Source organism: Neovison vison, chromosome 6 (genome assembly GCF_020171115.1).
Source record: "Neovison vison isolate M4711 chromosome 6, ASM_NN_V1, whole genome shotgun sequence".
NCBI lineage: Eukaryota > Metazoa > Chordata > Mammalia > Carnivora > Mustelidae > Neogale > Neogale vison.
The window spans coordinates 204760941-204787218 of NC_058096.1; the positions used below are offsets into that span (position 1 = coordinate 204760941).

Below are 26278 nucleotides of genomic sequence, written 5' to 3' on the forward strand. Positions count from 1 at the left end.
AGGCTGTCCCTTTCCTCCCCAGCCCTCCCCAAGCGTGGCTGCCTGTGAGTCTGGGTGACTCACCCTGGGGCTGGTTTAAACAGAGGTCAGGGCAAAGGTAGTGAGTATACAGCGCTGCACAGATGTTGTGGAAGACGGGAACTTCCTCCCCGCCCGGCTTTGTCCCCCACTGCGGGCTGCTGGCCCTCACCTTGCTTTCTGATTACCCCCAACTTTGGAGAAATGTGGAAGTGGGGGTTAACCAGACCGGGGTCACCAATACTAAATGGGTGTTTTGGCCTAAGGAGCCAGGTCTGTGTCCTCAGCTGATCCGGGAACTGAAACCTCGAACTGTCTTCATTTGCCGGAAGAGTAAACAGAGGTGGTGGTGATGTCAACAGAGCATCATATCGTCTTCGCCCTTTGGGGGCCCGCAGCTCCAGGCCAGAGGCTGGAGTCCAAGCAGTCAGTCCCCTGCCACCAACTCCTCTGCCTACATTATCTTTTCTCTTTTCTTCCTTCTCCCACGTCCCCTTCCTTCCTCCCTTTCTTAATATATTTTTCTTTTTCTTACCTTTCTAGATGAATTGTTTTTAAAGATTTTATTTGAGAGAGAGAGATCACAGAGGGAGAAGCTGACTCCCCGCTGAGCAGGGAGCCCGATGTTGGACTCGATCCTAGGACTGTGGGATCATAACCTGAGTCAAAGAAAGACGCCTAATGCACTGAGCCATCCGGGCGCCCCTCTAAGTGGATTTTTAAAGTCAGGGTTTTAAAATTGGCATCTTGGGGCACCTGGGTGGCTCAGTGGGTTAAGCATCTGCCTTCGGTTCAGGCCATGATCCCAGGGTCCTGGGATCGAGCCCCGCATATGGCTCCCTGCTCAGCAGGAAGCCTGCTTCTCCCTCTCCCACTCCCCCTGCTTGTGTTCCCTCTCTCACCATGCCTCTCTCTGTCAAATAAATATATAAAATCTTTAAATAAAATTTAAAAAATAATAAAATTGGCATCTTGTACGCACACGGTGTAATGCCGTAGTTTCACCAGGCATGCTGTTAGTGGCGCAGCAGCCCCTCCTCTCCATTTCCAACTCCCCAGAGGCTGTCACTTTCTAATCTCAGAGCTTCGTATCTCTAAATGACATACTTATGTCACTACTTCATGATTGTTCCATTTTAGGCATTATCCACGGACGAGCTCTGAGGGAGAGGAGCACTTAGCTCTTAGCACTCCCCCTCTTAGCACAGCCCCACCCCTCCCTCTCCCATCCCCCTCACAGGGTCCTGCGGGTGGGTCAGGACTCTGGGTTGATACTGTCTTCCCTTGGGCAAATGCTCTTCAGAACTGTAACTCAGAGTACACACTTTGGGGTACAATTTTTACATTTTTTTTCCTGCAGGTCAATAACTGTCTGGCGCCTGCTTCATTGGCGGTGAACCTTTGCTAAAGCTGCCCCCAAATTCCCTGCCCTTCTCTCTGACCTCTTATCATACGTACAGGTGCACCTGGGGTTCTGTCCCATAAATCGCCCAGGGAAGTCTCACCAGGAGCCTCCTGATTTGCTCCTGTGAACACCGCCCGCTCTCCCAGCCTTCGGCTCGGACTATGCCTGGATCTCCCTCACCTGTCATCTGGGTTGGAATCCTTTAGTCCTGGATGCCCTGGGTTCCACTTCCTTGGTTTCTGATGTGCTCCCTCATTTGGGTAGAGAGGATTTTCAGTTGGCTTCTTGAGGGACGGTACATGGGAGCCAGACTTCTGAGACTTACACATCTCAGAAAGCTTGCCCTCTCCCCTATGTTTGGTGGAGGTTGAAGTTGGGTGTGCAAGTTCAGCGTGGAAACCATTTGCCTCAGCATTCCCAAGGCAGTGCCCCATTCCTTCCAGCTTCTCTGAGTTGCTGCGGAGAGACCCAGAGTTCATATGGATTCCCAATCCATTGTACATGACCTGAGTTTTATCTCTAGAAATGTCCTCCCTGTGCCCAGTGTTTAGAAGTTCCACATTGCTATACCTTAGTGGGGTTTATTTTTACTGCTCACCACTCAGTAGACATTTCAAACTGGATGCTTGTGTCCTTCAGTTCTGGAAAGTTTTCTTGAAAGATTTCTTTGACTGTTTCCTCCTTAATATTTTCTCTGCTTTCTAAAACCTTTAATTCAGACCTTTTTCTTTTTTTCTCTTTTTTCTCTGATTTTCCATCTCTGTGGGTTTTTTAATCAGCAAATTTCTTAATTTTATCTTCCAACCTTTCTATCAAGTTTTTTTTTTTCAAGGTCTTATTTATTTATTTGAGAGAGAGAGAGAGGACACAAAAGGAGAGTGAGCAGTGAGCCCGATGGGGGACTCAGTCCCAGGACCCTGAGATCATTGACTTGAGCTTAACCAAGGCAGAGGCTTAACCAACCGAGCCACCCAGGTGCCCACCTTTCTGTCAAGTTATACATTTTGTTACCATGTTTTTTATTTCCAGGATCTCTTTTTGGTTCTTTTTAAAAAATATCTAGCTCTTATTTCGTGGTTGCCACAGTGTCTGTTAGCTCTCTGTGAATGACAGTATTATAGCTTTAAAAAACCCCATAAACCTCCTTTAGGGGCCCCTGGCTGGCTCAGTCTGTAGAGCATGTGACTCCTGATCTAGGGGTCGTGAGTTCAAGCCTCATATTGGGCATGGAATGTACTTAAACACACACACACACAAACACACACACACACACACACATAGAAACTCCTTTACTTTGAGATAATTTTAGACTTACGGAGAAGTTGACAAAATAGCACAGAAATTCCCTAACGCTTCACCCAGTTTCCTCTAACATTATCATGTTGCATAACCATAGTACAAGTACCAAAGCTCAGGAGAAACTGACGTTGGTACACTACTGCCAAGCAAAGGGAAGACTGTATTCGGCTTTTACCAGTTTTTGCACTAGTTCCTTTCTCTATACCAGGATCCCACACCGCCTTTCCTTGTCACATCTCCTTAGGCTCCTCTAGTGCGTGACAGTTTCGGGGTCTCTTTCATGATGTTGACACTTTAAAAAAAATACTTGTCAATTGAACAAATACTTTGTTCAATATCCCTCCATTTGTGTGTGATGTTTTCCTGAGTAGACCGAGGTTATGCATTTTAAGGAAGACCTCTGTAGGAATGAGGTGTCTTTCTCAGTGTATCGTATCAGGAGTACTTGTTGTCAGCGTGATTGGTGATGCTAATTTTGATCATTTGGCTAAGGTGGGTTGTGCTTCCTTCCCCCACTGCAAAGTTGCTGTTTTCTCTTTGTAATTAACAAATCTCTTGGGAGATGCTCTGAGGTCATACAAATATCTAGATTCTCAAACTTTCGTTCATTCATGTTAGTATCCTTTGGTGGGTCTTGCCTGCAGCTGTTATTACTGTGGTGTTCTAATGGTGTTTTCCTATTCTGTCATTCCTTCTCCATTTATTAATCAGAATTCTTCCGTAGGGGAAAAAAACTGTCCTTTCTTCCCTGTTTTACGTATTTATTCAGTTACCTATATCTGTGTTGACTCAGGAATACTTACTCTGTGGATTATGATTCACTATTATCATTATTTATTTTCTTGCCCCGATTATTCCAGCTTTGGCCATCGGGAGTTCTTCCAAGTTGGCTCCTCTGCCCTTTTGACATGCTCCTCTCCTTATTCCAGCACTTGCTTGCTTTCTGTTGTAACAAGACACTCCACGCTCCTCTTGTATCTTCTCTAGAATCGACCACTTCCCCCAAGGAGTTCTGGTTCCGCTTATTGGCACATGGTATTTAGACATTAAGATCTGTGTGCTGAGTGTGCTCGTGGGGTGAGGCTACTTTGATGCCCTCTCATGATCAGAACTGGGAAATGGGAAATATATGTGTGTCTGTTACCCACATGTACACACATATCTATGATTAACTTTATTTATCTGTACAGATATTCGAAACTGTGGCTTTGTACTGAAACCCCTGACTCCAGTGCCGTGCAAAAGCTTCATTCCTCCTTCCCTCTTTGGTGACTTCCTTTTCCCAACAGTGAGAAACCTGGTTCTCCTTATCTATATTTACTTAGTTCTTCAACCCCAGCATGCACAATTTATGGCATTTTTTTTTTTTTTTTACACTTCCTTGGCCTTATGTAGCCCAGGTTCCTCCAGGTACTTTTTGTCTCTGACTCCTAGGTGCCTATCTCCCCTCTGCGTTTGGGGTTCCACGTGGTCTACTCCTATTCAAGCAGACCGGAGGTTCTGTGATAGGAACCGAGAAGTGGGGTTCACACCCTCTAACTCTCACCAAAGCACCAGAGAGTGGGGCTCTGGGTGTGGATGTGAGAGCTCCAGGCACAGGGGCTGCAGTGGGGGGACGGGGTTCACGGGCTTTGGTTTCATTGTGGGTAATCTGGCTAATGGCCCTCCTGGGCTGCAGTTTCCCAGGGGAGTTTCTTTTATCCTTCCATTTGGGGTTTCAGGGCTTATTCTTACCACATGAACCTACTGTGGGCACAAGTGAGCCTTGCAGGGCTGGCTGAGTCCATCACCATGGTCCGTCTGTCTCCAGCTTCCAGATGTTGTTTTTGGCACCTCCTCCATGTTTTCTTTGACTCGTGGGTTTTTGCCATTTTAAAGAACCTTTTCCTATGGTTTCGGGGAGCTTTGAGAAAGATGAGAAGGTCAGTCCACTAGGCACCACCCCCGCCCTGCTCCTGTAGCAGCTGAACCCTTACCGTTTACTCAGTGAAATCCATGCCGGGCCCTGGCCAGTGAATGAATAAGCAGGAGGTTCTCTGGCTGGTGGAGGCGGCAGGCAGGCAGGGCCTCCTGACCTCCGTCTCACTACCCCGACCCTCCACGTGAGCCCTGCTTCCTGCTCAGGGATCCAGAGAACACAGTTAGAGAACTGCTGCCCTGTGCCTGGGAGAACGTCTGGGCTAGGAGTTAGCATCAGGGAACAGAGGAGGGGATTTAAGAAGACAGAAAGGCAGGGGGCTCAAGACGGAACCTGAGCAGTCCGGTTCTCTCCCTATGATCAGGTGCCCCCTCGGAGCAGTTGGATGCCCCAGCTGGCCTGGCTTACGCAGCCAGCAGTGGGGAAGAGCTTTGTGGATGAAGTTCTGCCTTGATGGACAGCATGACCACTGTTCCTTGGGGGGGTCCCCCCCAACCTCCGGCACTTTCTTTGGGCTCAGGAAGGGTGACCGAAAGCTCCTGTGACCAGGGCAGGGCATTTCCCTGAGCCTGGCTGGTGACTGAGGGCTCAGCTCCCAAAGACTCCTGCTGTTCTGAGTGAGTGAGTCTTCTCTTGAGCTCAGCCTCACGCCTCCAGCCCCCCCACCGGGGCCATCCCCTTGCCCTACTTGCTCCTTCTGCCTGTAGTGTCGTCTTCAACTTGTACCTGTTAAAATCGAGCTTCTCCTGAGGCTGGCTGAGTGGGGCCCTGCCCCTCAAGGGTGATTAGATGCAGTGAAGCCCCTCATGATCAGGTGACCTGAGCCTCAGTTTCCTCATCTGTAAAAGAGAGAGGATTGCCTCTGCCCTCGGAGTCAGGCAGAAATAATGAAAGATGTGGAGTTGCTGTGGGTGACAGACCCAAGCCCCACGGACACTGAGGCAGCAGCAGAGGGATGTGGAGCTGTAGTGGCAAGAGCTGGATGAGGGACCAAAGCTAGAGAGGGAGAGCAAAGGCCAGACTGGGATGGAGGCAAGAGAGAGACTAGACCAGGCCAACAGCTGGAGCAGGAGGCAAGGACTGGCTGTGAGGGCACAGGTGGCCAGTGTACCAGGGGGCCGAGGGATGGACTGAAGAGCCAGTGCAGAGGGTCCCAGGGGCAGAGGGGAGATGAAGCTACCACCTTCCTCAGCCCTACAGATAGGGCTGGGCAGTGCAGCCAGCGCCTTCTAGAAGCAGGCCTACAGGCTATTTTTGAAAAGCTCAGAGCAAGGTTATGGAGTAATTTTTTGCAGCTGCTGGTTACCAGGAAAGATATTCTTATGAAAGGAGGTCTCGGTTCCAACTTCCCTGATGGCATTTCGGGAGACCGGGCAAGCTGGACCAACCGCCAGAGCCTGACCGTACTGCTTTGTGTCCTGCTTCATTCTCCAAAGGAGTGAGGAGGGGACAGAAGGCACTTCTGGACTCTGAGAAGGCTGCAGTATTCTTGGGGAGCTCATGAAGAGCATTGTGAAGGGCATGGGACTGGGTCAGGGACCAGGTCCTGGCCTTGGCTGTGCCTCTTCTGACCTCTGCAGGGTGGCCCTGGGCACTTGACCTTTCCCTCCCTCTTTTCCCTGTTTTTGAGTTTTCTCAGGTCGGGGACAGGACAGTCCATGCTCCTGGTTTGGGGCAGGTGGGTAAGGAGGAAGGACAAGTGGACAAAGGTGGAGAGGTAGGGCTGAGTAAGGAGGGGCTGAGACTGTGCTGGGCAGACCTGGAGGGCAGCCGAGTTCCTGGCAGGTCCTCAGTCCCCTCAGATCTTCTTGGCCCATCCCTGAGGATATCGAGGTTCCAAAGAGGACAGGGACAGGCTCTCAGCCACACAGCAAAGCTGGTGGCAGAGCTGGGGCCAGAACACAGGTGTGCAGACCCCATCCTAGCCCAGTGGGCAAAAATGGGGAAATTACAATGTCATTCCAGCCACAGTAGGCAAGACACATCTGTGTGGCAGACCAATTCGGACAGACCTGTGCCCCCTGAATGTGTGAGACTCTCCCCTTCCCCACCCCATCAGCCTTTGTCCCTTCTTGCCCTGGACAGCTTTTGTTTCTCAGGAACTATCTCTGGAGACTCAGGTTTGGTGCTAATTAAAACCCACCAGCCTCCTTTCTGCAGAGGCCAAACCCTTCCTCTGTTAGTATCTGACCCCGGCTTAGTGGCAAGAGCTGGCTGTTCTTCTCCATCACTTCTAGCCTTGGGCAAGAAAGCTCCACCTCTCTGTGCCTCGGTTTCCTCACCTGTAAAGCAGAGATAACACTCCCCATCCTGCCTCCTGGGGTGTCACAAGGTTTAAAGGACACATACCATACATGTAACTTGGTCCGGGGCTGCAGGCACTAGGAGCCTTGAATGATGGGCCAGAAATGACCCAGGAGTCAGTCAGAAGTGGCTGCTGCTTGGCAGTGGGGACAGGCCCGGATGGATGGGGGCAGAGCGTGGTGAGGATCGGCGGGGGGAGCATGCAGGCCCGAGTGTCTGTTTTGCTGATTGCTCCTTTTGCTTTCAAGGAGATTAAACTATTTTTAGTCTGCGCCACTGCTGGTGAGACGCCGGAGGAAGCCTTTCCATCGCTGAGATTTTCTAGAAGCTGCCAAGTGTGGTCTTCAATTTGATTCTGGGAGCCTCCCCAAGCAGGCGGGAGGGGACGTCACTGTCTGGGGGTGGTGGGGACATGCGGGCTTGCGGTTGCTCCCCGAGGTCCTTGCTGGGCTAGTCGTTGGAGCTATGTGGCCCTGGACTGCGGGGAGGGAGTAATCTGATGCGCCCGATGTTTGTAATGCTGTGTTTAAAAAAAGTAATTTATTTTCTAATTATTCCTTGTCTTGCATAACCGTGCATCGCCAAAGTGTCGCTATTTAAAATATTTATCTCTCCACGCCGCAGGAGCAGCCCTGGAGCGTGGAGGGGGAAGAAATAAAAGTCCGCGTGCTGGTCGCAGGCATATTACTTTGACTCGTCCTGGCGGCTTTGACGTCTCCCTGTAAATACATTTATTTTTCATTAGGATGTTTCTGAGCCTGTGGCCCCCAGAGAGCCAGAGTGATTACGCTGTTCATCTGTGAGAGAGGCAACAGAGAGGTGCTCGCGGCCTGAGCTCCACCAAACATGCCCCGTACTCCATCACCGGGGCCCTGGGCAAGGGTCTGAGTGAGCGTGTGGCTGGGGTGCGCGTGTACGGTGGATTTGTGGTGCCAGGCTGCGTGGCTCTGGGGGTGCCCCACGGCCAGGGACTTTGGCCATCAGTTTGATAGAGAAACCGAGGCCCAGAGAGAGTCTGCTGTGGAGTGGAATCACCTCACCAGCAAAGTGGGCATTAAGCCTGTGGCCTGTTCAATCCCAGGGGCTTAAACCTTCTCTGTAGCTCGTCAGGCTTTGAGGTTGGGATCAGGGAAATCCTGGGTAGCTTCAAAGGGGTACACACATCCCAGAGGGTTGAGCACAGGGCCCATGGCTTCCCAACACACAGGATGGGGCCCGACTCTTCCGCCGGCTCTGTCCCACCCTGGGTTGCGGGTTCCCAGCTGTGTTGCTGAGGCCGTAAGCATCCGGGGCTGGAACAGCAGCCCGGTGGGGCTGGGACCAGACCCGGCTCCTCCTTCACTAACAGCCTCTTTTCCAATCAAAAAAAAAATTTTTTTTAAAGCTCACTGAATCTAAGAGAGGGTTTTATGCTGAATTTTAAAATACCTTATTTTTTCCAGTCTCTAAACTACTAATCTCCCGGGCTGAGGGATTCTGGGACAAAGGCGAGGCCTCGAAGTGGAAATCTATAAAATTAGCTTCGGCAGTATTAGTGTTTGCAGTTGGAGATTGAAAAATTGCTTTCCCAGGGTCTGATTGGAGGCTCCACTCTCCTCAGCGAAGAGGCAAGAACTCAGCCCAGAGACACCCGGGAGGGCAGGCTGGGGGCGACTGAGGGACAGATGCTGGGAGGCTGTTGTGGGGTTCAGAAAAGCTTCTCCCAAGGAGGCCCCCTCCTGGGGTCTGTGATCTGAGCCTGCTCTCCAGAGCGCGTGCTAGGGTGAGTGTGTCCTCTGCCTGAGTCCTCCTTATCAGGGCACAGTTTCTCCAGAGCTCGGGGTACACAGCAGGTGCCAAGTAAATGCGGTGGAGCCCAGCTGGGTCCCTTCCCCTTTTCCTCCTGAGAACCCCTGGTTCCCCGACCTCCGCTCCAGTTCTCCCACACAATGTGGGGGAGGGAGGCTTCCGGAACCTGACTGAGGGGCCAGCTCTGGTGCCTGTGGGTGCACCCGCCTGTGTGGCCCATCAGGCCTCTTGTGTGCTTGATTGCCTCTGATTGGCTGCAGCTGAATTCAGCAAAAGCTATTATTTGCCCTTGATGAGCCAATCAGATGGCCTCATTGGCCATTCAGAGCAGGCACCGGAACCTGAGGGGAGATGGGACCCAGGGAGCGGAGGCAGGGTAAAACAGATGCAGGACCTGAGCCTGATCTGTGTCCACCTTGACCTTCACACAGATCACACCTCCCTTCCCCGACTCATCACCCCAAACCAAAGCTCCACACCCCCCATTAGGCCCATTGCCCAGCCTTTGCCCTCGCTGTTCCCCCTTCCTGAAGCACCTTTCCTTGCAGATCTACCAACCTGAACTCCAGATCTCCTCCTTGGAGCACCTTTCCCCCTCTCCAGGCCAAGATGCGCTATCTCCTGCAAGCTCCCCAAGCCTGTTGCCTGCCCCTGTCTCTTGCTACGGCAGGAGTAATGGAGGTCATGGGGCTGGTGGGCAAGGAGATTCAGACAGACTGGAGCTCGAACTCTGATTTGCCCCTTTCTAGCGCTAGGACCTTGGACAAGCTAGTCCCTCTCTAGAGCTTTGGTTTCTCCACCTATAAAAGGGCCTCATAATCATACCTCCTGGAGGGGGTGGGGCCTGAACATGCGGTTGCGGGTGTGAAGTCAGGCCTGGGGGGCTGGAGTCCAGCAGCTGCTATGACAGGCCTTGAGCCTCTGCAGGCTGGCCTGGGGCTTGACACTGACAGGGACAGACAGCCTGGGTCCTGTGTCTTAGGTCATGTTCCTGGGAAACAGGCTCTGAGACACTACAATTTGCAAACAGAAGGTTAATTTGAGGGGAGGGGATGCTCTGAAAAACAACACTTGTAAAGGGATGTATGGAACAGGACTGGGCAGGGAGAGAAGCCGACCACGGGCAATTGAATGGTGGTCTCAGCCTGCCCCATGGAGGGGCTCTGGGTCCAGGATGGCTCTTTGGAGATGTCCTAAATTGAGGCTGGGGTCCTAGCCTTTGTATTCTGCACAGCCCCATCACTGGATTCAGGCTGCTGCTGGAGAGAGGGTGTGACCGCAGGTGAGGTGGCTCCCTTCCAGCAGGGGAGAGTCCCACATAGACTCCACTGCAGGTCCTCAGACCCTGGCCAGTGAGGAATGAGAGCTGATTCTGAGAGGAAATCCACAGCAGTATCTAGAAGAGCCCGCCTCTTGAGTCACTTGGACCCCTTGCTTTGGAGAGTAAGTTTTCCCCATGTAGGAACTCAGTTGCTCCAGAATTCTGGCTGGTCCCTTTACTGGGAAATTTGCAAGACAAAGGACAGTGAGATGAGCTATTCCCTCCAACATAAAAGCCAGAGTTGGTACACATGCTGTCCCTCCTTCCCTCCCCCCCCCACCCTAGATTCCTCTCACCCTGACCCAGAGACAGCTTTGAGCCCTGCCCACTCTGCCCCTCGCAGGCCATGGCTGGTGCCCTTGTTCATCCTTTGTTAACACTTAGACATCTAGTAGTACAAAGAGACGTCCCAGTGGGTTGCCTGGGTGTCTGACGTGTATTTCCCTAGCCCCGGATCTCCTGATAATGAGAATCAATTACCTTTCCATGGCTGCTGCTTTCCTGGCTTCAGGAGTCTGAAGTGATCAGCCAGCAGCTGAAACTTACAGCGAGACTCTCACTGTGTTCCTGGTGATAATGTTCCCTCTCCAGGAACCAGGATTTGTAGATTCACAGAGCTTAAAAATCAAAGTGATTGGAAGCCAAAATTCCAAGTGAGTGAGTGAGGGGAGTGAAACCACTCCAACTTCAGCCTCTTGGTCCCTGAACCTGTGTGTTCTTGCCTATTAGGGACGTGGCACTTAGAATGCTCCTAGGCTGAGGGTGAGTACCACCTCCTTGTTCTGGCTAGACATCATCTCCAACCCGGTGGCTTTGCTGTGCCTCAAAGAACATTCCACTCAAGAGAACTGTAGACATGTCCATACAGAACCTGTACACCAATGTTCATGGCAACATGATTTGGAAGATTGTTTAAAAAAATGGAAACAACCCGGGACGCCTGGGTGGCTCAGTTGGTTGGGCAGCTGCCTTCGGCTCGGGGCATGATCCCAGCGTCCTGGGATCGAGTCCTACATTGGGCTCCTTGCTCGGCTGGGAGCCTGCTTCTCCCTCTGCCTCTGCCTGCCACTCTGTCTGCCTGTGCTCACTCTCTCTGATAAATAAATGAATAAAAAAATCTTTTTTTAAAAAAAATGGAAACAACCCAGATGCACGAATAAACAAAATGTGTGGTATATCACCATGTAATGGAATGTTACTGAGCAGTAAAAAGGAATACAGTTCTGATACAGCCTGTAATGCAGACAGACCTTGAGAACAGTGTGCCAGGTGAGACGCCCATCACAGGTGGTCACCACCATGCACAGATCAGATCTCCAGATCTCAAGTCCGTGCCCATAGGTCCATCCGCGTGCCTCTTGACCAGGCTTTCTTGTCCCTGATCTTCCAGACTTCCTTCGTCTTGACACTCAGTCAAGATGATTGTCACTTTCTGTGACATATTCTTACTATTCTTTACCTTTTATACAAGGTGGATGACCAGGTATCCTGCCATTTTTGCTCTGTGGGAGGATTTCTCCTTCATGCCATCTTTTGGGCCATCCCTGAGTGGGGCATAATATAGCTGCTATTTTTAGCTCATATCAGCATATCAAGCTGACCCATCTGAGAATAACCTCAATCTTCTTCCTCCCCCGTCCATTGATCATGAGGCACACCACCGCCCCAGCCTCCATGCTGTCTCAGTGAGACAGGCGCATTCACACTACCGTAGTGAATGAACAGGATGCAGACCACATGCATGTGCAGCTTTCTTGTGCCCTCCAACCGGGCTCATACTTGACCAAATGTACATCTCTTCCTTCTTAGGTGGGTTGCTCTTGGACTTAAAAGACCTCACGACTTCATGGGTGTGATAGAAGCCAGATGATTTAATATGCTTTGGTCATTTAATCAGGTACCATGTGCAGTCTCTACCAGGACCCAGTAACAATCCAGGAGCTGCTATCAAAATGGTACATTGTTTGGTTGAAAATGGTCAGGACCCTACAACTCTATTGTGATTCTCCTATTAGAATCTGCCATATGGAGCGCCTGCATGGCTCAGTCGGTTAAGCGTCTGCCTTTGGCTCAGGTCATGATCCCAGGGTCCTGGAACTGAGTCCTGAGTGCAGCTCCCTGCTCAGCAAGGAGTCTGCCTTCTCCCTCCCCCTCTGCTGCTCCTCCTGCTTGTGCTGTCTTGCTCTTTCTCGCTCGCTCTTTTGATCTCTCTCTCTCTCAAATAAATAAATAAAATGTTTTTAAAAAGTAAAATCTGCCATGAACCCCACACAGCATCTTTTCCCCAAACAGATAGTTCTAGTATCATCAGACCACTAGGTCACATGGCCTAAGCTGCAGGGCCATGTTCACCTCACACTAAACCTGCCACAGAGCCCTTTCTCACTCTGGGCTTCCCTCGGAGCTGAGATCCTTCCATGTCACCCAGTATATGAGGTGGAGAAGAGGACAGCCCCCCTGAGTTCCTCTCTCTGACTATGTCCTTCTCAGTTGGCAAACAGCTTTCCCATGGAACATGGTCACAGTAGGTTTTCTGGCCTTTTGTGGTAGAACCACTGTGGTATGTCCACTTGTCTGAGCCTTGGATCCCTTTGTCAGGTGTTTTTGATGGGAATTCTGGCATTTCTACTTCTCTTGGTATAGGTCATTTCCTTGGCCAGGCTTCCCACATCTCCTGGGGTCCTTGCTAGTGTCATGGGAGAGAGCTCCCATGTCAATGTCCTCTCCCACACCCAGCCTGTCTTCTGCCATCCTTGACCTGGCAACCTCAGGATGCAGTCCCAACTGTCAGCTAGGTTCTAGAGCACCTTCACATACAGTCCTTTCTTCTCCCATAGCAGGCCCAGCACTTCCTGGATCGGTTATGTTGTGACTTGACTCTGGTGTTTGTTCTGGTGCCTGGGAAGGAGGAGTACCGATCCTGAGGGCAGTGTGTTGCTTTGTAACACAGAGATCTCCTAATCATCTTCAAGCAAGTCCGGGGGCGGGGGGGGGCAGGGGGTTCCTAGCACTTCACAAGGCGGAGTGGCCACTGCTATTGGCCTTTTAAACCCCAGGCTCAGATAGTTCATGGGAGTCTGGGTTTTAAAGATCTTGAGTGCAGTGACCCAGATGTCCCCATCCCACAACTCAGGGACCCACTTCTTCCCAATCAGGGTCCTGACCTTGGGTAACCAACCTGCTAGGATTGAGACTGTAACTCCCTCTGGATCTTTGCCACTCTTCTAATTAAGTCCTGTGCCTGGCCCTCAGCTTTTTCTGCCTCTGGCTTCTGGAGATGAGAGTCTTTTTATATCCTGCCAAGGGGGCTTCTGACTTTCACACTTCACCTTAAATTCATGATTAATCACGCTCAGCCTTTCATTGTCTCTGTCCAAAGCATTGATAGCCTTCAGCAACAACCATCCCATTCCATAGTCCTTATAATTACATTTTCCTGAAACTTGCAGACACCTGAAATATTGCACCCATCCCCAGTAATCCCATGTCAGTTCACGATGGGTGAACATTTGATCAATTGCACCATACCATGGGGTCCATCTACCACCATGGTGAGGCCCTCAGCCAAAGACAGTGCCCACTTTAAAGCTGGCTTTCAGGGGGCCACCCGGGTGGCTCAGTCAGTTCAGCGTCTGCCTTCAGCTGGGGTCATGATGCCAGGGTCTCCCCACATCGGGCTCCCTGTTCATCGGGGAGCCTGCTTCTCCCTCTCCCTCTGCTTCTAGCTCTCCTTGCTTCTGCTCTTTCTCTCTCACTGTCAAATGGATAAATAAAATCTTTTAAAAAAATAATAAAGTTGACTTTCGGGCACCACTCCCTGCACTAGCTGTGGTGGGGTCTGTTCCCTGGAATCAGACTTGGAAACAGAGGCTGGAGTGCAGGCGTTTCCTGGGGGCGTACTCCTGGGGACCACACCTGGGAGGGGAAAGGAAGCCAGACTGGGTAGCGGAAGTGTGGCTGTGATGCAGTCATAACCAAAGCCTCCGCCAGTTCTGCAGAGAGCACCGCAGCCGGCCTCACCCCCTTGGAGTTGTTCCCAATTGGGGTCGGCCCTTCGTGCTGCTCTGCCTGACCTGTGTGTCCACTGAGCACGGCTGAGGCGGCTCCCTGCTCTCAGGCCACAGCCCAGGCTGGGACTCTGTGGAGAGCAGGCAGCAGCTTGCAGCTGGGGGAACGAGGGCTTGTCCTGAAGGCGGGTGCGGGGGGTCTGGGCAGCATACCACAGCAACCATGGTGTGGTGCCAACCAGTTAGATCCAGGTTCTCCTTGTGCTTCTCCCCAGCTGAGACCTTGGGCAAGTCCCAAGAGCTCCCTAAGCCCAGGGTCCCAACTGTAAAATGGGGCGTGGCCAAGCCCCCACCTTCCAGGACTACTAGGTGGAACCTGGGGGCACTCAGACTGGGAAGAGCCCGAGGCTACACATGTGTGAGGCAGAGTCAGGTGGGGGCTCCAGACTTAGGGACCTCCAACCACTAGAGCTAACAGGCTCTGCATCCTCTCCCTCTACAAGGAAATCAAGGTGTGGGGCAGACCCGGTTTAAAGAAATGTGTAATGTGGGCTAAGTCTGCATGGTTAATAAAACCGTGTCCCTTTTGGCTACTGGTGATGAGTGAGATGACCCAGCACTTGGTCAAGGGGTCAGCAGTGAAAACAGTGTTTCCTCTGGAGGAGCAAGCAGAGGGTGTCTCCTCAGCTCTGTGGATTAATAAATTAGTGACCCATGGTGGCAGGCTGAGTTTCAAGGGCTGGACCCCCGGATGAGTGGGGGCCGTGCAGCATCTAGCTCTTAGTGGAAGGGGCTAGTAATGATGGGGGCGAGCACAGGCACTGAGGACTGTCAGGAAGTGGACAAGGAGTCCTTGCAGAGGCCGTGGGCTGGTCACTTCTGTGGAGGCTTCTGTAGTCCAGGTGGTTCTCGACATGCCACAAATGACCCCTCAGTGGCAAGGGCTCCATGCACAGGGGAGGTGGCTCAGAGGCAGTCCCATGTCCAGGAGCAGCACAAGGTCAGAGCCTTTGGATCGTGTTGGCCAAGAAGGCCTATGATGTCAGCCTGGGAGGCAGGCCCCGGGGGGCCTGACCGCGGAGGCAGGGGCCCTGGAGGTGCTGCTGCAAGCAGGGCGGAGACGGAGAGCTGGGAGGAGACGGCGAGCAGGGAGGAGGGGAAGCTCTACGATGGGCATGCGTGTGGCGGGCATGCCTTTTTAAAACTATCGTCAGCCTTGGTGTTCCAACAGCCTCTTTCACTTTGTAAAAGCCTTTTCTTTTGAAAAATAAAAGAAGATTGGAGGCAAGTACAATATTTGGCTGCGGCGGCTGCTAATTTGGCACTGAATGTCACCTCCGCCTTTCTCTTCCCTGATGCCAAGTGCTCCTTGCCTGGCTCTGGGTGGGCGGGCAGGGTGATGGGGGTGCAGGGCGGGCTCCCCGAGCCTCTTAAGATGCGAGATTCATTTCCTTAAACACACATTGTCTCACTCCAATTTCACGTCCGAGCAGTTCTGGCGAGGAATTAGCAGCCCCTGGGAGAGAGCGGGCGGGTTCTGTTTACACGGGGTGGGGGCGGGCTGGGGCTGGGGGTGGTTTGGACAGGGAACCTACAGAAGACCTGGGTCAGGGGCTGCCTTGCCTGGCTGGACGGCTTTCCAAGGGAGCCAGGCCCGCCTTTGTCAAAAGAATGCAGAAATCCTGGCCCATTCTAGATGTCCTGAGCACATGTAGGAGGGGGAGCATATAATGATTTGGGGAGCAAATCAAGGATATTGGACTCCCAGGTCAGAAAGGACAGATAAGATCATTTGATCCTCTACCCCCGCCCCCAGAGAGGACTGAGACTGACGCCCTCCGTGGTGGGGTGCGCTAACTCTGGAGGCTGCTCTTGGCTTTTTGACTCGGGTGCCCTGGTCCCCTCCCCACAGGGTTCCTCACCTCTGCCTGCACATCTCCACGGCCCGGGAGCCTGCCCTCCTGCAGTTCTGTAGGAGATGCAGCCCTGCTCTGTGGTGCCTCAGGTCCCTCCGTATCCTGATCGGTCCTCAGGGCACAGACTCGCACATGGCAGTGCTGCCCGTGGGTGGACCAGCCGCCTCTCTCGCCTCCTTCTCATCAAGGCGCCCGGGCGTTGTGTGCGGTCTTAAAGAGGAGGCTGAAAAGGGTTAGCGGCACTTTAACCTTCTTCAGGGGGTGCCCTTCACAGGCATGACAGCAGCCTGGGGAATTCAGGCCTCCCTGGTGTGGGCCCATTTGGGGACATTCTCCAAGGCTGGGGTTACCTTCTTATGCCCTCTCTTACCTTCCCCCACTCATACCCACAGTCACCCCCCCTTCCTCAGCCACCAAGCCTCACCCCTCAAGAGTCTTGGTCCTGGCCTGGGCACCCCCTAGGTGCCAAGTCAGGGCTGAGCCCAAGGAGTACTGAGGGTGAGGTGGCCCATCCCCCAGCTCTCCTGGGCTGCTGCTCATTCATCACCTCCTAGAGGGGAAACCTCCTAATTTGTCAGTCCATTAGCCGGGCACAGGCAGCATATGGACCCCGTTTCTGCTGCCCTCTTCCCGCCTGCCTGGGATAGCAACATCTGGGCTCACTACATGGCAAGATCCGGCTTAGCTCCTTCGCGGGGTGGGCGGGGGGGGATGCCATCTTGCCCCATGGCTGAGCCCCTCAGTGAGGCAGCCAAGGGTTAGCACCCGGCTTCTCCAGCAAATCCACGTTTGGAATTAACAACAAAACCTTGCTAAAGCCACAGTCTGGGGAGAGCCCTGCTTTTAGGAAACTGGGCTTTATTTTTAGCGTTTAGAGAAAGGTAATTTTTTCTTACCCACTATCAGCAAGGAGATCAATTGTTTTCGTGGTGTTTCTAGATCCTCTTGTCTGGGAGTGGGGGTGGGCAGGAAGGATCACCTCGTCCTGCCGTCCTGCCGTTCCTGTCTCGCAGGGGAAGGAATTTGCGCCCCAGGGCTCTGTCTGCTGCAGCCTCTGGCAGGCCGTGCAGGGGGGGCTTCCGTGTCTGTGGGATCAGTGGCTGGAAGGAGGCACCAGCCCAGTATGCATATGTAACCGGGGCTGGGCTCTAGTCCCTCTGAGATGACAGGCATTGAGACGAAGGACTGCTCAAGGACTCAAGGACTCCCCGGGTCCGTCATATGCACAGTGTGCACACAGATGTTCCCCAAGGCCTACTGTGTGCTGTGCTTGAGCAGAGGGACAGGTGACTCTGGGCTGCCCTCAGGGAAGGATGCACCTGCCTCATTCGTAGTGAGCCTGGAGGAGTGCATGCCGGGATACGTGCTCCTGGACCCACACATACCCAGGAACCCACACACACCCTGGAACACGTGCTTAGGCGTGCATTGCACACTCCCAGGAATACCACCCCACTTTGGTTACCCATACTCTGCTGTACACGAACACACAATGCCTCCCAGCATACATGCAGAGACGCATACTCAGGCACATACACGGGCTCCCGCGTTGCCTGCATTTTATGGCAGGAGATAAATTTACAGTTCAGCAGCCCTAACCAGCTAGCACGGTAAACTCAAAGAGCCTGAGAGCCGGGGGCTTGTGGCAGCCCAGCAAAGCATGGGGCTGTGTAGGAGGGTTTCCCCAGCCACCTTGGCTGGCCAGCCTTCCTGGGCAGAGCACAGCCAGTTCCTGGCTGGAAGAGGGGCCCGTGCAGAGACTACCTGTGCCAAGGTGCAGCTGAGAAGCAGGGCACTACCTTAGAGCCTTGGCCTGGGGCCTCTGCAGGGCTCCCCAGGGTACTCTCCCAAGATGGAGGTATCCAGGCCCTGGGGGGCGGAGTGGGCAGGGCAAGGGCATTCCGGAGGCCCTGCTGTGGACGTGACTATCTGGCATCTTAGCCTGGTTCTGGAGCCTGGAGGAACAGGCTTCTGGCTTAGACCTGAGCACGTCCCGGTGGAGATATGGCAGGGTAGGGAATGTAGTTGGATTCTGGAAAGGCTCAGATTTACCTAGGGCTCCATGGGTGCCAGAGGAGTGAAGCCTGGGTCATGGGCTACCTACCCCAGTGTACAGGCAAGAAAAGCAGAGGGGTTAGGGTACACTCAGAGGCACTGAACAGGACAGACTTGGGCCTCTTGCCCCCATCCCGTCCTGCATGCCCCAGGAAAGGGGCTGTGGAGTCCTTCCCCAAGATTCTTCCCCAGCACCCCTGATGACCTGGGCCTACAGACCTTGCTTGGGGCGGGGGGGACTGTGAGTGGGCCTCTGTGAGGGGTCTCCCAGTAGGCCCAGTGGCGTGGTTGGGGGAGGGGTTATGAAGAACATTGCTTCCCCAGTCTCCTCTCCCTGCTAAGGAGGAAATAGGGCCACCTTACATAATTGGGGCAATTTGTTCCGCTCTCGTCCTGCTGGTATCATTGCCCTCGACGCCTCCTTGCTCAGGGAGCCCTTGACGGAGCTAGAAGCTCAGGCGTCCCTCCCTCCTGCTGGAGGTCGCTGAGCAGAGGACGCGGGAGCCCAGAGCATCGACACCGCTGAGACTGGCGAGCATTTAGGCCTGGGGAATGTGGGAGAGGGAGGGCAGAGGGGACAGAAGCCCAGACCTCCCACTCCCAGTCTTCCAGGTGACCCCACAGTTGTCAGAGAGTTCCCACCCGAGGCTCCAAGGAAGGGTGGAGGACAAAGTTGCTTCTGTCCTGTCGCTAGACACCCCTGCTCAGCAGCTTTCTTCACAGGCCTTGTGCCTAGCTACTCATTTGGCTCTGCCTTTGTCTGCCATCCCCGGCCAGGGGTACGCTCTTTCTTGCCTATCCATTTCCACTCCTCTTCTGGAAAGTCTTCCCTACCCTCCCTAGCACAGAAGGAGGTGCCAGAAGCTGGAGCCTGGGTCTTCCTGGCCCTGCCCTGCTGCTGACCCCTCCCTTTTGGACTCAGTTTACCCACCTGGATCCTGAGGTGCTATACTTCCAGATTGGGGAGGCTAGGATGGTTCCCTGCAGGTAGACACACCTCTCTGGGGCATGCCCACCCCTGGGTCCAGTGGGGATCTTCCTTGTCCTCCCCACAATCCCACTGGGCAGACCGGCTGGACAAATGACAGCTAGGCCTCAGGGCCTGATGCGTTCTTTGGGTGCCAGTGGGCGCACTGAGGATTCAGTGGGCACCAGGCCTCCATCTGAGTGATGATCCTAGGCAGATGAATTAGGGACTTGTTGTCCTGAAGGGGCTGCAGTTTCCGTGAGGGTTCACCCAGGTGCCTCTGAATGATGAGCTCTCCCCGAACATTTAAAACAGGGCAAGGTTTGCACCTGGGTTAGCTGACCCCCACTGATGTCTGTAGCCCCAGGCAAGAGGCCCCAGGGACATAGCTGAAGGGGCATTCAGAAAGGCTTCCTGGAGGAGGAGGCCTGGGAGGCAGGGTTGGGGCTGCGGAGGGTCACAGCTTCCCATGGAGTGGAGACCAGAGGGGTCTGGAAGCTGCCCCAGCCTGTGCTTAGTCTGTGTAGCAGTCATTGAATCCCAGCTCCACCAATTACTCTGTGCCTCAGCGTCCTTGTCTGTGAAATGGGGGCAACAACTAGGGCTTGTGAGGGTTCGACACAATGGATGGCCAGCATGGATGCCCGCACAGGCCCCACTGGTGTGGGCAGCGTTTTCAGCCCCCATAAAATGATGGCGGTCCTCAACCCATCAAGTAGCCCCCAAAGCTGGGTACCGAGGAGGTGGCCCACCTGGAGTGGGAGTCCAGACACAGCATCTGCCTCCCCCAAGCACAGCACTCTCACTTGCAAGTTCTTGGCTGTTCAGATCAAGGGCCCTCATGGTGCTCGCCAGTGTAGCCGGGCACCTGGTCCTGTTTGCACAGTTCGTTTGCACGGCAAACACTGCGTGCGGACTCATGAAGATAGGCACGGGGCCTGGTGGCCGCTGGGTTCTCACACTCACGGAGAGAGCCTGGAGCTGGGCCCTCCCAACCCACAGTGCAATGCGGGGAGGGGCAGAGAGGGGCCAGGCGGGCTCAGGAGTGCCCAGCTCAGAGGGGTATGGAGATCACCAGCCCCCTCGCTCGGGGAAACCCTCGTGTGGTGAAAATCTGCAATTTCCCTGTCCAAATGATGGGAGAGAAGGGGTCCCCTCTGGTGTGTGTCCCCAGCTTGTGCGTGTCCTTGGTGCACACGCGTCCCTGGTATGTGCTTGTCCTCGGTGTTGCTCCAGCGTGTGCATGGCCTCCGTTGCCCAAATACCGTTTGTTTAGGTATGCTTCTGACATACACAACAGAAGATTTTAGGGCACTTACAAAGATACATAAAATTCAAGAAGAGCCTATAAATTGGAAGTAGGAGAAAAATAAAAGAAAAACAAGGGGAAGGACAGAGATGGGGTTGGGAGGCGCTGATGCAGGGTGTGGGTAAGATAGCCCGGCACGGCTTGCTTCCTCGTACCCTCACTTGCACACTCAACAGCGCACAGGGTCCTGCTCGGCTCTGGCCCCCTCTGCCTTGTCAGCAGCACCCGACACTTGAGCACTGTGACCCTCCTAGGGACCAGATCTAGAAGCCACTCTCCGTCAGCCATGTCCTTGTTGCCACAAGGCCCAGCACCCTTGCTGTTAGGAACCTCTCCAAGGCCGTGTCCATCAGCGGGATTTAGGACCACGACCTTCAGGTAGCCCCAGCCAACTGGGGCCAGGGAAGCTTCACTGCTTAGAACGTATCAGATGGCTGCAGACCACCTTTTGAGGTACGGATGGAAACCCACAGAGCCTCACCCATCTGACAGCCAGTGGGTCCATCCAGGCTGTGGTGCTTTCTCTATGAGTCTAAGTGTTAGGCCTGGCAAGGTTCCGAGCAGCTTCTGGGGCACTGGGCCCGAATGTGTTGAGGTCGGTGTGTGTGTGTGAGCTCGTCCACGAGGTCTGGCGTGTGTACCTGGAGCTACAGCGTGTGCACAGGGATGGGGCAGGACCCTGCGGTGACCTTGCCCCCAAATGGTCCCCTTTTTTTTTTTTTTAAAGATTTTATTTATTTATTTGACAGAGATCTCAAGCAGACAGAGAGGCAGGCAGAGAGAGAGGAAGGGAAGCAGGCTCCCCGCTGAGCAGAGAGCCGATACGGGGCTCGATCCCAGGACCCTGGGATCATGACCTGAGCCAAAAACAGAGGCTTTAACCCACTGAGCCATCAAGTGCCCCCAAACGGTCCCTTGATACCACAGGAGGCCACAGCTACCTCCCAGCCTCAGTTCTGTCTCCATCTTTCTCCCCTATACCTGACTCATGTTTTCACAAAAGCAGCTGGCCTGAGGGCCTCTCCTTGTGATTGCTGCTGTCATTATTTGGCGACGCCTTCAGCAGCCAGTCTCAGGAGCAAAGGGCAGACTTCCAGCCTGCAAGGCCTGGAAAGTCTGGCCCTGCAGGACAGCGTGGGGCAGGGAAATCTGTGAGGGCTTTGGGAGCAGCCCTGGAAAGAGGCCCCACGAGAAGCCAGCAGCACCTTGCATTTGACCTTTCATTGTTGAGGGAACACTCCCAAGGCCTGGCTGAGGCAACTCAAGGCTGTGCAGATGCCGAGGGCGAAGGCTCAGGCCAAGCCACACGCCTGGTAAAGGGCAGGGCCAGGATTCGGGCCACAGCTTTTTAGCCATTCTCTGCTGCAAGTGGAGGGGGCTCCGGGGACGGGAAGGGCTCCCCTTGGGACAGATTCCGACTCTTTGCCACTTCAGTTTCCTCGTCTGTGAGATAAGAAGCCGCCCAGCTGCTGAGCACCTCCTGGTGCCCTTGTCATAGGTCAGGGAGGGGGACGGATAAAGAAAAATCAGGTGGGCCCGCGCCCCCCTTCCCAGGAAGCCTGCCTGAGGACCCGCAGGACAAGATCGGTGTCGGGCCATCTGGGGTCCCTGAGAGGCCTGTCCCAGGCCCTGCTGAGAGGGTGGAATGGAGGTGATGTGGGCAGAGAAAGTGGGCTTTGTCCTTTGCTCTGTGCCTTGGGGCTAGCCTCAAACCCATCTCATGGGGGTGTTTATGGGGGTAAGTTTCTGACACTCTGGACTGAGGGACAGTCACTTAGATAAGATCTCCATAACAGCTAGAGCCATGAAATGATCAGGAGTCCTCCCTGGGCCACCAAGAGCCTGCTGGCTCCCCTGCCCTCCGACTCCCAGAGCCCTGCACCGTGGCCTGCCAGGACTCTCGCCCCTGAGAGGCAGAAGGTGGGGCCTCACAGGGCCCAGACAGGCGCAGGGGTAAAGGGACTGAAGAAGCCAAATGGCAGACCAAGTGACCAGGCCATGTGTGGAAGAAAGGAGCTGTGCCCCCAGCTCTGAGGGCAGGATCCACATCTAAGGCCATGCTGGGCCAGGGCTCCTCAAAGTGGTGACCAGGCTTATGGGTAGGAGTGTGGGGGGGCGATTCTTGGACCCTGGGACCTGGATCTGCTGACTGGAGCTGAGAAGCCCAGTGTTATGGACTCCTCCACCCCCAGCCTAGTCTCCAGCCCATATCTCCAGCCGACAGAGCCTTAGTTTCTTCAGTTGTAAAATGGGGACGATCACCATACCTGCTTTTGAGGAGCGTTTCGACTCCATGGGTGAAGCGCTGAGCCCTGGCTCACCACCTGGAGGGGAGGGCCTGTCACCCCCTCGCTGTCTCTCCGTAGCTGAGAGGCTGAGGTGTCCTGGGGGAAGGAAGCTGGGGCCCACCCGGTGGGGAGACAGGGAGAAAGCCGAGCCAGGGTGGGTGGCAAGGGGGCCCAGACGCTGGCACAAACAACCTGTTTCTCATAAACACAGGCGCCCACACCAGCCACACGAGTTGGGAAGCGCGGGTGTGTTTACTCGCACTCCCCCGTGCCGGCTGGTGTGCTGGGCACAGCTTCCCTCCCAGCTGCCTCAACAGCCGGTGGCTCCCGGCTCAGGGCTGGCAGCCAGCAGGGGCTCTGGATCTGCCTGCAGTTGCATTCACCTCAGGCTCCCGTCCCCTGCTCCTGAGGCTCTCCGGGACCAAGTCTGGGGGACAGAGACCCTGAGATTCTCCTCTGGTATCCACGCGGCTGGGCCATGACATGCTCCCCTGCTCTGCAGGAGCACGTGAGTACACAAAGGCCTGGGGGCCAGAACTATCAGTGACCCACGCCTTGTGTTTGGGCAACAGGTGTCCCTCTAGAAAGGTCCAGGCACCCTCCATCCCCACAACCCGGCTGCTTTCCACTGGGGTGTGGATAGCACCCAGACACCTGGGCACACCCAGAACTAATAGGTGCCCAGTTCCGGGGGGTGGGGTTGCAGGGGCCCTGGTGCCCCGTGGGCCCTAGGATGCTGGGGCTCCAGGTTTCCGCTTCTCGGCTCTGGGAGCACCTTGTCTGAGCTGGGAGGTGGCAGCCGTGGGAGGATCATGCATCACCTCTGTGAGGTCAGGGCAGATTCTTGTCTGGGAGGGAGTTGCCATGGCCCTGCATCACCCTTTTGAGATACACAGGTGCCCAGTGCTGACACAGGCAGTCAGGGACACTGGAGTATGCCCTCCCAGCCCCATGGACTAGATCTCCTGGCACTGTCACCTCTATGATAGCGAGACAAGCCCCTACACTATCAGATTCCTTTCTCACCTCCCACCCACCCCAGACAATTTGCTTGGCCACCAAGGGAGCTAGAACCTAGGGGAGAAAGTCACAGACTACAAGCTTCACATAGGTGCACAGGCGTGGGAAAGCTGCTGTCTAATAACAGCAGCCTGGAGACCAGCAGCTGCACATGACCATGAGTGAATTCCTGCCCAGCACCCTTGACATCAAGCTGCGCTTGCATGCTTCCTGTGACAGGGAGCTCCCTCTCTATCCAGGCGATGTTCCCTTGGCTTGGGAGTCTGGAGTGTGGGAAAGTTCCTCCAGTTTCCCCTAAGCTGGAAAATGCCCCGTCATCACAGGTGCCATCAGGAACCTCAGACCTGGGCCCTCAGGAACATTGGAGAAAGGATTTGTGCTTGGAGCTGGGTGGAGCCATGCCCTCCCCCACTCCCCCGACCCCAGGACTGCTCTCACCTGAAATACATAGGCCTTAACACGCAGAGGCCTTGCTCCAAGTCAAGTCTGGAATAATGGATGGATAATCAGGATTACTGTGGTTTTAAAGTCAGCTTAGAAATTCACATCTGTTTCAGAGGCTGAAGATGGGCCACACCCAGGAATGGGCCCTACACACGTTCCATCTTGGAGGCTCAGGCCTTGCCCTGTGGCGAGCAGTCGACCTTCCAGAGGTGGGGGTCTGCGTGGGGAGGCAAGTGCAGGGAGGGCCTCGCAGACTGGCTCTAGCTCAACTGGGAGGATTGGGTTTATTGTTTTGTGTTGGGTTTTGTGTCTTTTGAAAAACAAGAGACTGAGCCTTTTTATGACATGGATTTTACAACGTAACGAGGCAGCGTAATTTCCCATTCTCAGCAGCAAGTGCACTTTTTACACTAATTGCATAATTAGACATAATGTACTAATTGCGGTAATGGATGACAGTCAACTAAACTTTAACTTTAAAAACAGGGAGGCGTTGCTGGGGGTGGCGGCGGGGCTTTGTGCCCCTGTGAGTTTTTCTAAGGCAAATTTGCAGGCGAGAGCTTCTAGCAGCTGCCTCTGGGGGGCTGAGGGGCCACTGAGCCACCAGAACCTTCTCACCTGATGGTCTAGGCCACACTCTCCCTCCCCTGAGCCTCCTGGGCGGCTACCTCCCTTTCTGCTCAGAATCTGACTGCCAGACTCCCTTTTGCCCTCCACACACCCCTGTACTCCTGCTGCTAAGGGGCCCACGGACTTCCCTTCCTCCCAGCCTCTACACCTGCCACTCCTCCTGCCCACCCCCCTTATCCCCCCACCAGCCCCAACTCCAGCAGACTCCCACCCAACCTTTCAGCCTCTCCCCTGTAAGGCCTTCCTAATCTTTTCCCAGACGCCCCCCATCACAAGGAGGTCAGCCCCATCCCCGGGGTCTCCTGCCTGCCTCTCCCTGCCACTACCCCTCTGCTGTTGTTGGATGACTGGGCGAGTCCCAGGACGGCGGGGACAAGATCTGGTTCATTTCTGCTGCCCCAGGCTTAAGAGGACCGCAGAGCCTGTGGCGTGAATGTGGCGTGCAGAAATGTGAGGATGTGGGGCCAAGGCTGGGGAGGAAGTGGAGCAATTAAGGGACCACCGATCTGGGGGGCCACATCCTGACCTGCTCCTGGAAGCCAGGCCAGGAGCCCTCCTCCCCACCCCCACACCGCCTTCGTGTTCTCCACTGGAGCCCACACAGGGCCGCATTGGCGTGGCCTGCGTGGTGTCTGTGACTTCCCGTAAATGGAGGTTCATTCCAGGAAATACCTGTTCAATATGAATGTTAATCATGTGGCAGCCAGTACCACAATGTCCTGACCCTGCTTGTGACATGACACCATAGATGGCTAATTGGCGAGCTCCCCCCGCAACCGCAGGACAGTGGCAGGGTGGCATGGCCGCATGAGGGCTGCCGTGACAGTTGGGGAACATCAGCAGCTGGGGGACATGTCAGCGTGTGGCCCACGACCCCTGCCCGTGCACTGATCATGTCCTGTGAGGGGCCCTTGCTGTGCTCTAGGGTGATGGAGGGGGCTACTCCCCGGCCCCCCAGGGAGCTGTCGGTCACACACATAGACCAGGGCCTGGCGTGTCGCCAGAGCAGCTGGGTCGGGGTTTTTGTGCACCCACTGGGGGACAGTTCCCCTTGTCCATCAGGAGCTGGGCTGTGGAGCTCAGGAAAAGCCCAGGAGCCGCAGCCTGTCCTGCATCTATCCCGAGTGTTCTCAGGGGGAGGGGACCACAGGGCGCCCGGCTACTCCCTCGATCCTATGGTCTTCAGGGGTGATTAGCAGCTATGTCAATACCCTCGATTTCCCCCACAAAGCCAGGGGAAGGAGTAATCCTGTCTGTACCCTGCCCAGGAACCTGGTGGTGGGAGGGGGCAAGGATGCTGGGGCAGTCAGCTAGCTGAACACTGAGCTCTGCCTGAGCGTTTGAGGAGACAGCCAGAAGCAGGGCCCAGCCTGTGTCAAATCTTTCTCGTTCCATTTTCTTTCTGATTTAATTTTCCAGAGATTAGGGCCCGTTCACCTTCGCTGCAGAGAGGAGGCTCACGCGTGCCTGTTTTTACTCCTAGGGTTGGGTGGTTGGTTAGTTGATCAGGCTGATTTTGCTGGTCCACCCCTCCGCCCCTCCAGAATGGATCTCCTGCCTCCCATAGTCCTCAGGTCTTCTGTGTGACC

General features: G+C 54.5%; 1 protein-coding gene across 2 annotated transcripts in view; it reads left to right on the top strand.

Annotated features, from left to right (window-relative positions):
- The window catches only part of CACNA2D2 (calcium voltage-gated channel auxiliary subunit alpha2delta 2), a 139365-nt gene that overhangs the window by 38628 nt on the left and 74459 nt on the right, over positions 1-26278 (top strand). The gene's annotated exons all lie outside the window — the stretch shown is intronic.